This window comes from Clarias gariepinus, chromosome 2 (genome assembly GCF_024256425.1).
Source record: "Clarias gariepinus isolate MV-2021 ecotype Netherlands chromosome 2, CGAR_prim_01v2, whole genome shotgun sequence".
Taxonomy (NCBI): Eukaryota; Metazoa; Chordata; class Actinopteri; order Siluriformes; family Clariidae; genus Clarias; species Clarias gariepinus.
In genome coordinates this window covers 46,416,274-46,427,353 of record NC_071101.1, presented here as the reverse complement: position 1 = coordinate 46,427,353, position 11,080 = coordinate 46,416,274, and the positions used below count along the sequence as shown (strand labels likewise).

Sequence of the window (11,080 nt, the reverse complement as noted above, 5' to 3'; positions counted from 1 at the left end):
GGAAGAGCATGAGAGTAGGCTCATCAATGTGTTAGGACGCCTTCGAGAGTATGGATTAAAGTTGTCTCTTGATAAATGCAAATTCTTTCAGACTGAGGTACGCTACTTGGGACACATTGTGTCTAGGGAAGGTGTTAAAACAGACCCTGAGAAAATTAGAGCGCTAAAGACCTGGCCGAGACCCCAAAATTTAAAGGAACTGAGGTCTTTTCTTGGATTTTCGGGATATTACCGACGTTTCATTAAAGACTATTCAAAGATTGTCAAGCCATTGACCAATCTCATGGTTGGCTATCCACCTCAACGCAAAAGAAGAGGGGAAGGTAACAATGGCCAGTACTTTAATACCAAAGAACCGTTTGCAGAGCGTTGGAGCAAAGAATGCCAGGATGCCTTCACAACCATTATCAACAAGTTAACCTCAGCTCCCATTCTTGGCTTCGCTGACTCTAAGCTGCCTTACACCCTGCACACTGATGCTAGCACTACTGGATTGGGAGCAGCATTGTACCAGGAGCAGGGTGGCCAACCACATGTAATTGCTTATGCAAGCAGAGGGTTAAGTCGTAGCGAATCCAGGTACCCAGCACATAAGCTTGAATTTTTAGCCCTTAAATGGGCTATTGTGGAAAAATCTATCTCTATGGGAGTGAATTTACAGTAGTTACTGATAATAACCCACTGACTTACCTCCACACCACAGCCAAGTTGGACGCAGCGAGCTATCGATGGTTAGCTGCCTTGTCCACCTTTACTTTTAACATCAAGTATAGGGCTGGCAAACATAACATGGATGCCGATGGGTTATCAAGAAGATCTCATGATGTGCTGGAGGACAATGGTATATCAGAGGACGAGAGCCAGCAAATTCAAAAATTTACCTCGCATCTCTTGACTTTTGCTATACCCTTGAGAAAAATTTCCAGAGATACCGTTGAAGCAACATGTCAAAAGCATTTTATTATCCCAAACTGTGAGCAAAATCCTTACACTGGGTGTGTAGAATCCTTAACAGTGCAGTCATCAGCAGTTCCAGCTAGTTTCGAGAAACAGGACATTGAGTGTGGTGTTTCACTGCAAAAATACAGTCAGGCAGATCTCAGGAAGCTTCAAAGAGAGGATCCTATCATTAGTAAAGTTATAGAGCTTCTGGAGTCTGAAGGAAGACCTACCAGCTTAAACGGTAACAGTCCTGATCTCCAGTTGATGCTGCGAGAGTGGGATCAATTTCAGCTGAGAAATGAACTCTTGTACAGAATACGGATGTGTGATGGGCAGACAGTTTTTCAGTTAGTATTGCCAGAAGTTGTTCGATCATTGGTGCTTCAGAAACTCCATGATGACCTAGGCCATTTTGGAATTGAACGGACTCTTGATCTTATCAGGTCCCGTTTTTTTTTGGCCTAGAATGTCTCTGGAAGTTGAGAGGAAAATTAAGACTTGTGAAAGATGTGTCAGAAGGAAAGCTCAGCCTAATAAGGCAGCTCCTCTTGTCAACATATTCACTACCCGGCCTATGGAGCTGGTGTGTATGGATTTTTTATCACTGGAGCCAGATAGTCAGAACACGAAAGATATCCTTGTCATCACGGACCACTTTACCAAATATGTAGTGGCCATCCCGACAAAGAATCAGAAAGCTGTTACAGTTGCCAAGTGTCTTTGGGATCATTTCCTGACTCATTATGGATTTCCAGAGCGACTCCATAGTGATCAGGGCAGAGATTTTGAATCTCATGTTATAAAGGAACTATGTACCCTTACAAACATTTGTAAGGTGAGAACAAGTCCCTACCATCCTAGGGGAAACCCTGTAGAGCGATTTAATCGCACCCTCTTGAGTATGTTGGGCACCCTGCAAGACAAGGACAAAACTCATTGGCGTGACTTTGTGAAACCATTAACCCATGCTTATAATTGTACAAAAAATGAGGTTACTGGCTTCTCACCGTATGAGTTAATGTTTGGTCGACAACCAAGGCTACCAATTGACATTGCCTTTGGGCTGCCAGTCAATCAGGCTAGAAGCTCTTCTCATTCTCAATATGTGAAGAATCTGAAGGACAGGCTGGAATACAGCTATAAAATTGCAATCCAAAATGCAAAGAAAGTAGCAGAAAAGAATAAAAAACGTTTTGACAAGGTTATCAGAGAGTCCACTTTGGAGATAGGGGACAGAGTTTTAGTAAGGAACCTGCGCCTCCGCAATAAACATAAACTTGCTGACCGGTGGGCATCTACCATTTACATTGTAACCAAGCGTATGAGAGACCTACTGGTGTACTCTGTTAAACCTGACGGTGCTGACGAGCCAGTACGGGCGTTACACCGCGATCACTTGCTTCCTTGTGGATTTCTTGCTGAAGTGGAAGTGCCAGAGAATATAGTTGCTCCAGCTAGAAAACCGAGGACAAGGCAAGAATGTGTTCAATCCGAGAGACCTGATTCAGAAGATGAGGAAGATTACTGGCAGAATGTTTGCATCACACAAACTCTTCCAAGATGGGAGACAGTAGTGTCACGTGAAGTATCCAGGAAACAAACTGTCCCAAATCAGCCTGTTGGGAAGAATGAGCTGGAAAGGATTTCACTCCAGTCTTCGCCAGGGTTAAGTACAAAGGAACAACCTCTTCCAGACAAAACGGTTGAGGAAGATCTGTGTGATGATACTATAAATGCAAATCAAATTAATGATGAAGCTGAATATTTAAGTAACTCACCTTCAGTCAGAATTGATCAGGAAGATTTTCATGAGACATCTGTGAGTAAAAGAGCCGAAGACTCACCTGAATTTTCAGTTGAGCCGGATAGGCCAGCACAAGACAGTCCACTGGACACTAGGATTGACGAACAAACCTGTTGTGCTGAGATCCCTCTAAATGAATCAAGTGAATGTTCTGTGCGCAGATCTGAAAGAATTCGTAGACGCCCAGGATTGTTTCATTACCCAACATTAGGGAAACCTATAATTTCATTTGCACAGACTTTGCTAGAAGGTTTTCATCAAGCCGTAATCGACACCTTGATGGATACACATGATGTTGCCCTAAAGAATCCGATGATCTCACACTGTGATGTTGTTTAAGGAACATGAAGGGACTCATGTTATTTCAGAGGGGGAGGATGTAACCCCCATAAGAGTTCAGTTCTCATAGCAATGTAATTATTATAATTAATAATGTAGATATATTATTATATAAAATTATTGTGGTTTCGTATTATAACATAACTTTCTTGAAATTGGAAATCTGCCTAACAATAGCTGAGCAGTCCTGTATAGATAATGGTGATTGGCTAAATATTTCAAGCTCCGCCCCCAGCCCAAAATAGACTGTGTCTGCAAGCGTGCAGCGGGAGATTGTAATGGAGATTGTCAGCTAGTATTAGAGAACTATTAAACTGAATAAACTTAGTCAAATTGTTGTTGCTAGTGTGCAAAATTAGGAAAAATAGGAGCTTATGCATCAGGAAGCGGTGCCAAAGTATTGTTAATTGTATTTTTGTTGGTTTGGGATTGGAAAACATTTATTGAATCTCGGTGAGTACGGATTTATAATCACATGTAGCATTGAAGGCTAGTTATATTTCTAGATATTCTGTGTTTTATGTTGTATTTAACCATCAATGACTGTAATTTCATTGTTTTGGATGTGAATACTGATAAAATGCATGTTATGTTCATGTTAGCATGTGTGTAATAGTGAATGCTAATTGCTGTATTGTAATTTAACATTGCAATCCATATTGATGATATTAATACGGAACATATAACAGTATCTGTTCAGTTATCTGGAAGTGTTTAAATTATTAATGGCTATTTTAGTTAATTGTATATCATATAAATGTGTGCATTATTCTCTGTGATTTTCAGAAGAATTTATGAATTATTGCAATTCTATATTTGTGCATTTGGTTTTAATGCTCATGGACAAACTATTTAAGTGATATACATGTGCCTGGTTTTACATAGGCCAGGTTTTTGGTTCATTAGAATTCCTGTACTGGATAGAAGATGGCGAGCCACCCAGCTTGAATTGGTGACCTTCGATTGGTTTGTGCAGAACGTCCTTACACCCAGTATTCGGTAGGACTGTACAATTACGACCTATGGAATTATTTTTTCTTGGAACTTAATTTACTTGGAATTTGAAGGAACTTGTGAATTGGAACTGATCTGAGCTCAGCAACGTGAACTGAATGGACAGAACTGGTGATCCTTAATTCACCTAGTAATACACCTATACTGATAAAACACACACACCTGTTATTGTTATTGATTTCTATGTTTTGTTGTTCAAATAATACAAGTGTTATTTTGTATGCAAGTGTTTGTTTCTTTTGAATTTCAAAGCCTAAAATTATAATAAGTGAGTTGTTCATTTAAGGGAATAGACCATTGTATATATTTACTGGATTTACATAAGCGAACCTAGTGTGTACTTACCCACAGCAGGGTTACAAGACCAACTTCAGCTGGACCTTGAGTTTAGTTTACAATATGAAGACCCTGATTTTGATAATAAGCTAAATCCTTGGCTGAAATTTCTGAGTTGCCCCAAAAGGCAGATGGTTATTTTGTTGCTTATGGGATCAGATACTGCAGCTCCTCTACATCTACTGTCAGATGAATCAAACAATGAATGTGTGAAGATATGCTCTTGCCATACATTTCACTAAAGGACTTGAAAAAACCATTGAATTTGTGCAAAAAGTTTTGCTTGGCATGGAAGATGGGGAAACTGTCCGCTAATATGCAAACCTTAAAGAATAAGTTAATGTAGGTTATTTATTTATTTATACTGAATATTTGTTTAAGGCAAACCTAATATTTTACTCATGCACCTCTTGTGCTAAAGCAATTAATTAATGGCAAATAAGAATAAGGCTTTGGAAATATATTTTTATTTCTATGATTTTAGTTTCTTTGTGCCTTTTTTTGTTGTTCATTCCAGAAAAAAAATCATTCTGCATTTTCTATGCTTTAAACCCTATAAAAGGGTAACTCCACTGATGCTACTTTGATTTGTTATTTCTATTAGAACTCTGCAGAGACGGGGTGGTTTTGTTGCTTTAGACAAACTTCTGTGATTTGTTGTATTTTGCCCTTTGCATGTTTTGTTAATTCCAGAAAAAAATATTGTAAATCTTTGTTTCTTGTGGTATTTGAAACAGGTATTTAAAGGTTTATTTTTTAAATTGTCATTTAATAGGATGCTGCTGCAATTTAATTTGCATCTCATGCTGCTCATGTTGAATTTAATATAAAAGTAAAGCGGTTTGTTGGGCATTTCTTGTTTAAAAATAATTTTCCAAAATGGTATTCCATGTGTTATTTTGAAAGTGTTAATACTTTTTTAAAATACTTATAGAATTTATACTTTCATATTCAACTTGGGAAAATAAAGAAAATTAATTACTTGATTTGGAGAAACTAAAAGTTAATTACTTAAATGTTTCATAATAATTGCTAGTGAATACTATGAGTTAGGCTACTCAGTAATTCAAGTAAAGAACAATTAATATGAATGAGTACAACTAATTCAAACTGAGTTCTGTTTACTAAAAATTAGAAAATCATTACTTAAATTGATGTTACTGACCTCATTTTTTGAGTTATGCCAACTTCTTTGGGTTTACAGTCATTAACAGACAGTCTTCTTTAAAAAGTTTTCACTATTCAAATGTTTAAAGAGATCCTATTATGCTTTTTCAAATATTTTCTTTCATGCAGTGTGTCATAGCTGTATGTGAACATAAACTATCTGCACTATCTGTGACGCTGACAATGCACGATAAATGGAGTTTTTGTCTATTAAAAAAAAGAATCGGCTCACATTCGCCTAAGCGAGTCGTTAGCAAATCTATTTTTACTCTGTTACGGATCCACGTCACTCCGTAACATATTTGCATAATGTCCGCCCACATTCTACATCACGAACAACTTGCCCGCCCACGTTCTACGTCATGAACAACTTGCCCGCCATCTTACAATTAACATTACCACACTCTTGTTAATGTGACCGAGCATTCATGCCAGGTTCGCTTGAACAATCTGTAATATAAAAAAAAAAATTAAAACGAGAGCACACGAAATCCTTTTTAACTGTTTATTCTCAACAAAACTGAACTCTAACACTCGCAAAGTGCGCATGCCTATCTACGGCAAGCCCCGAGGGAAAAAATACAGAAGAGTAAGGGAACAGAGCATGCGCACTTCGCGCATCACACACACACACACACACACACATATGCGTGAAGAGATACGCGAACTATACTCCTCTAACACACATACAATAAACACGGACTTCGGACATTTTCCACTCACTCGCATTCACATACACATACCGTTTATTATATATAGTTTGTAAATATTGTTTATATCTTTGTTTGGTTGTTGTGCACCTTTTTCATTTACTTTATATAGTTTTGTATAATACACGTTTGCTTTATCTAATTGTTTGTGTTTGTCCTTTTTGCTCACCGGCCTTTTAACGCAACATCGACACAAAGATAAAAGACCTCTCGATTTTTGTAGCCACAGTTAATATTAAATTAGCTGGTCGTTACACGGTAAAACCGACACCATCTAATCTATGTATTGACGGGTCTGGCGTTTCGTTTTCCAACACACGCTGTAGCGGTATCTGACCAATCTGACCAATCACAGCAGTGAGAGCTCACGGAAAGGAGGGGTTTAGACAGACTGAATCCTTGAACTGCTTCACACGAGTCGTTTAAGAATCATTTAGAAATGGGATAAAATTAAATCTATTTTTAGAGAAAACTGAAGTGTTTTTTGAACTTGGATACATGTAAATGTTTTAAGAGACTCATTAAGCAATATTAGCAACCTTAAAATGGCATAATTGGACCTCTTTAAGGAGGTAAGAGTCTCATCACCGTACTGTGCTTGAAGTCTTCTTTAAATGTCAGAATCAAACCTGTTTTACGGCTTCATTCCAGAGAATTTATCTCAAGTCCTGCTCCAAGTAATATAGAACTAAAAAAAAAAGTTAAATTTCAATTAAAAATACATATTTGAAACTCTTAAAGTTAAGTAGAGCATGGACACAAAAGAATGACTAGGGAAATTATTAAATTAAGTAGGGTTTACTTGCAAAAAATATTTTTTTACATAAAGAAATGTAAGTAGTAAATACAAAGAATAGTCTTGCTTGAACTACATAATAATCTGATACAAAAAGTTACCTTCATTTTTTAAGTAGATCAGGCTGGATATTTTTATCAGAGTGGCTATGAAATAAAATGAGGCAAATTATGTGTCCAATAGAACATTAATAAATAGTTGTCACTTAAAACAACTGTTGATTTGAACAAGGAAAAAAATACAGTAAAGTAAGTGATGGACATAAGATCATAAGAATTTGGAGTGAGTGAACAAAAATATCTGTTCTTATCACTGTACTTTATTACTGATGAAGAGTTGATTGTCCTCATAAGCTGTTGCTGCAACTGGATATTTAGAGCACGTAATGTCTTATTACTTAGCCTCAAGTTCTTCTCCTTTCTTCTCTTGCTCCTCTAGCCTAAAACATAATGAAATAGGTTATAAGCTCACATCATTGCAGATCATTACTTTTTATGTCGATGTGTTACTTGGTACAGTGTCTCTGTTGCTACACTAGAGTTATTGCTGGTGATGACATGGACCTCCTCAAAAGTGTAACTGTAATACGGAAAATTATGGAGAAGGAAGATCACAAAAAACTATGACTCTGCAGCTCGGGCTGCTTAATATTTTTCCATATGTGTTAATGATGCAAGTGAAGATTTACGACAGCTTTATATAAAGTGAAAAAAGTCTTTAATTTTGTTTTTCCAAATGGCCAATAAGTGTAAGTGTGAATGTGTTTGTTCGTATGTTGTTTGTTGCCCCCATTATAGACTGGCAACCCGTCAGGGTGTTCTCATGATGGGATAGGCTTCAACCCCCTCACTTTATCCTAAGAACGTAAAGCAGCTATGGAAAATAAATAAATGATTCGATTGATTCACTGATTCATATTTATATTTTATCTTGCCATTTAATATAATAAGCATTTTATCTCTGGTCTAAAGATCAATTCTAAAAGTAAAATTACATTTTAAATTGGTTTCTGAACTCCTTGACACAAAACTATCATTTAGGTCTTTTTAAAGATTCCTTTAGAAAGAGTTGCGAGCATACTTCCTTGAACTTTTTTGTTATGTGTGCTGTTTCTTCTTTGCCTCCTCAAACATTTTATGGGAACAATGCTACCATCACCTTTTATCCTCATCAGAGAACACATCTGAAAGGGTATGTTCTCTGGGTTTTTTGCTGGGTGTAGGGCAGAGTGGAGACATTTTTTTCTTCATTTTCCTCTCAGTTAGAAGGGCCAAGAGGTTATTTTTCCTTGCTTCCTCTGCAGCTATTTTCTGGCTTGCCTGACAAAAATAGGTCATTATAATTAGGAAACAGCGCAATAAAAACTCAAACAAACAAAGCAATATAAAAGCAATATAACATTATTTACTTTATTGTTATAATTAAAATGTTACACAACTGCTCCACAATGTAATTGTAATAAAATTTATTCACAAAATGTTTTCAGGTTGCAATTGAGAAGAATTGTACGGCATTTTAATTTTGATGGAGTTTATGAGACCTGCACTGTACCTGGAATATGTTGCCTTCTCAAAAGAAAGTAAATATTGAACTTATTGTACCTTGATTATATGCTAAAGACTGTAATGGCAGGTTGGTATTATCACTCGATTATTGGTTTAAAAAGTTTTATAGGCTACATTATACGTTTTTTTCTGTATTTTCTTCTATCTATCTATCTATCTATCTATCTATCTATCTATCTATCAACTTTATTTATTTATTTGTTGGTTTATTTTACAATTTTGTGTAACTTTTTATAGCCATTTATAATCACTGAAGTTCCACTATGGTTAATTTCAGACAGGTTATGCCGTTGCTGATACTATGCGGAAGTTGGAAATGCAAATCATATCTGCGTCAACATGGCCTCGACCAATGATTGAATGATTATTATCGCAAAGCAGCTTGGGAGTTGGAGTAATTCTCTAATTAGCCTAATTCTGCGTTGGATTTTATTGGTGATTGTACATTTACAACCAAACAGTTGCTCGTCTTTTATATTGGGGACTGAATGATTTCCAATGAGTTGGCCAAGTTACGTTACTTTTTTGACTTGGCGTCCTCCCTCTCGAATGGTGGTGGTGATGGAGTGGCCTCTGTCAGATTTTGGACAGCTCCTCTTTGATGGCTTCTTTTGTCTCTGGAACATAAATAACAGTGAATGTAAGTACTCAAAACCACATTTTATACACATGTAGAAGGTTAACATTATAGTTTTGAGTTACATTAATGGCGCAAAATTTAGTTAGCGTGTTAGCTTGTCATTAGCAAACATTTACGATAGCTTTCTAGCGAACATGTTAGCCAAGTTACATTCCCGAATTACCATCCGGTCATGCAAAATGTTAATAAGTTAAAATTAGGTAGCTTGCTCGAGATATCATGACGTACCTTTCAGTAACAGCATTTGGCCTTTGGAAAAAAATCATCCTTTCAGCGCACCCAGTGAATTTTACTTTGATTATAACACTTTTGGTCAAAGTCCCTAATGAAAGTTGTGGGGACAATTTCCCTACAATCGTCTACTGCGGTAAAGTCTGTTCGATGTTCATACATACAAGGCAAATAGGTGAACATATTACAAGACCGGATATTCCTTCCGAACATTCCTGTTGAATGAAGAGGGGCGGCAAACGATGAATATCAAACGAACATCAAACATCAAACAGACTTTACTGCAGTCAATCGTCATCTATGTATATAACAAAGGCAAACATATTTGTTAACGTAAAATTATAATATTAATTTAGATGGCACCGTAATAAAGTTATTATTAATAATAATAAGGCTAGTCAGGCTATATTTAAGGCTACCACTTTTGCACCTGTTGCTGTCAGTTCTGCACGAGCTAATGAGACGTCACTGGCGGGAAGCGTGAACAGCAAACCTGGGACGTTTTGCTCAGGTCCCACAAGGTCAATCAAAGTTTCTGTATGACAATTCGATCTAAATTTAACAATTTTAACCCTTATGAAGAGAATATTATTAGCATTAGGCTACATTAGCCTTATTGTATTAGGCTACATTAGTTAAAAGTTGTACATAATAAACTACCAACTGACTGAACTGTTTGCAGTGTTTTGAAATCGTATGGCAAATGTTTTGCTACTAGTAGACCTTACATTAGAAATTAAGTCTTTTAGTTATTGACTCTATAGACTCTATTAAGTTCTATAGACTCTATTAAGTCAAGTCTATTAAGTTATTTTTGGTAAAACTCACAGATCAGTCTTTTCTATTTTAGAATGTCGAAACAAAAGTACAAATTGTACTTGGAGCCAAACATCACAATCAAATTACCCCAAGCAAGATTGAAAAGATAACGATTGGATGTTAGTTTATTTATAAAACATATGTGTGACATTTGTTTGTTGTTCAAAAAATGTAAGTTTTACCTGATAATGTTATGTTTGAAGGTTGTAAATGGTTTTGTAAATGTCTTCTGCCATTGTCCTTCACCGATGGCTCTGATGATGTCCCTCTTCTATGTGGTTGTCTAGATGTAATGGCCTAGCACTGATTAGTTTAGTGATTCAAAGCCACAGATACTGGAGGCAAATGTTTAAGTCTTATCTTTGTGGTTCAGTGTTTTTCTATGTAAGCTTGCCAACCAAACCACACTTTTTTTTGGTTTATGAACCACTTTTTGGCTAGATAATGTTTGTGATATACATGTGTGTGTTCATGTATATCACGTACGTGATATACATGAACACACACATACACAGTTGCATCTCAGTAAATTAGAATATCAGCAAAAAGGTGATTAGTTTCAGTAATTCAGTTTTAAAAGTGAAACTCGTCTATTATATAGATTGATTACACACAGATTGATATGATTGCAAGTGTTTGTTTCTTTTAATTTTGATGAATATGGATTACAGCTAATGAAAACCCAAAATCCAGTATCTCAGAAAATTAGAATATTAC

General features: G+C 36.3%; 1 long non-coding RNA gene across 1 annotated transcript; it reads left to right on the top strand.

Moving 5' to 3' along the window:
• Positions 1-2,230: 2,230 nt before the first annotated feature.
• On the top strand, positions 2,231-4,320 carry LOC128506420 (uncharacterized). Its single transcript, XR_008355710.1, has 2 exons — positions 2,231-3,538; positions 3,971-4,320. It is a non-coding gene; the product is annotated as an uncharacterized LOC128506420 (long non-coding RNA).
• Positions 4,321-11,080: the final 6,760 nt, after the last annotated feature.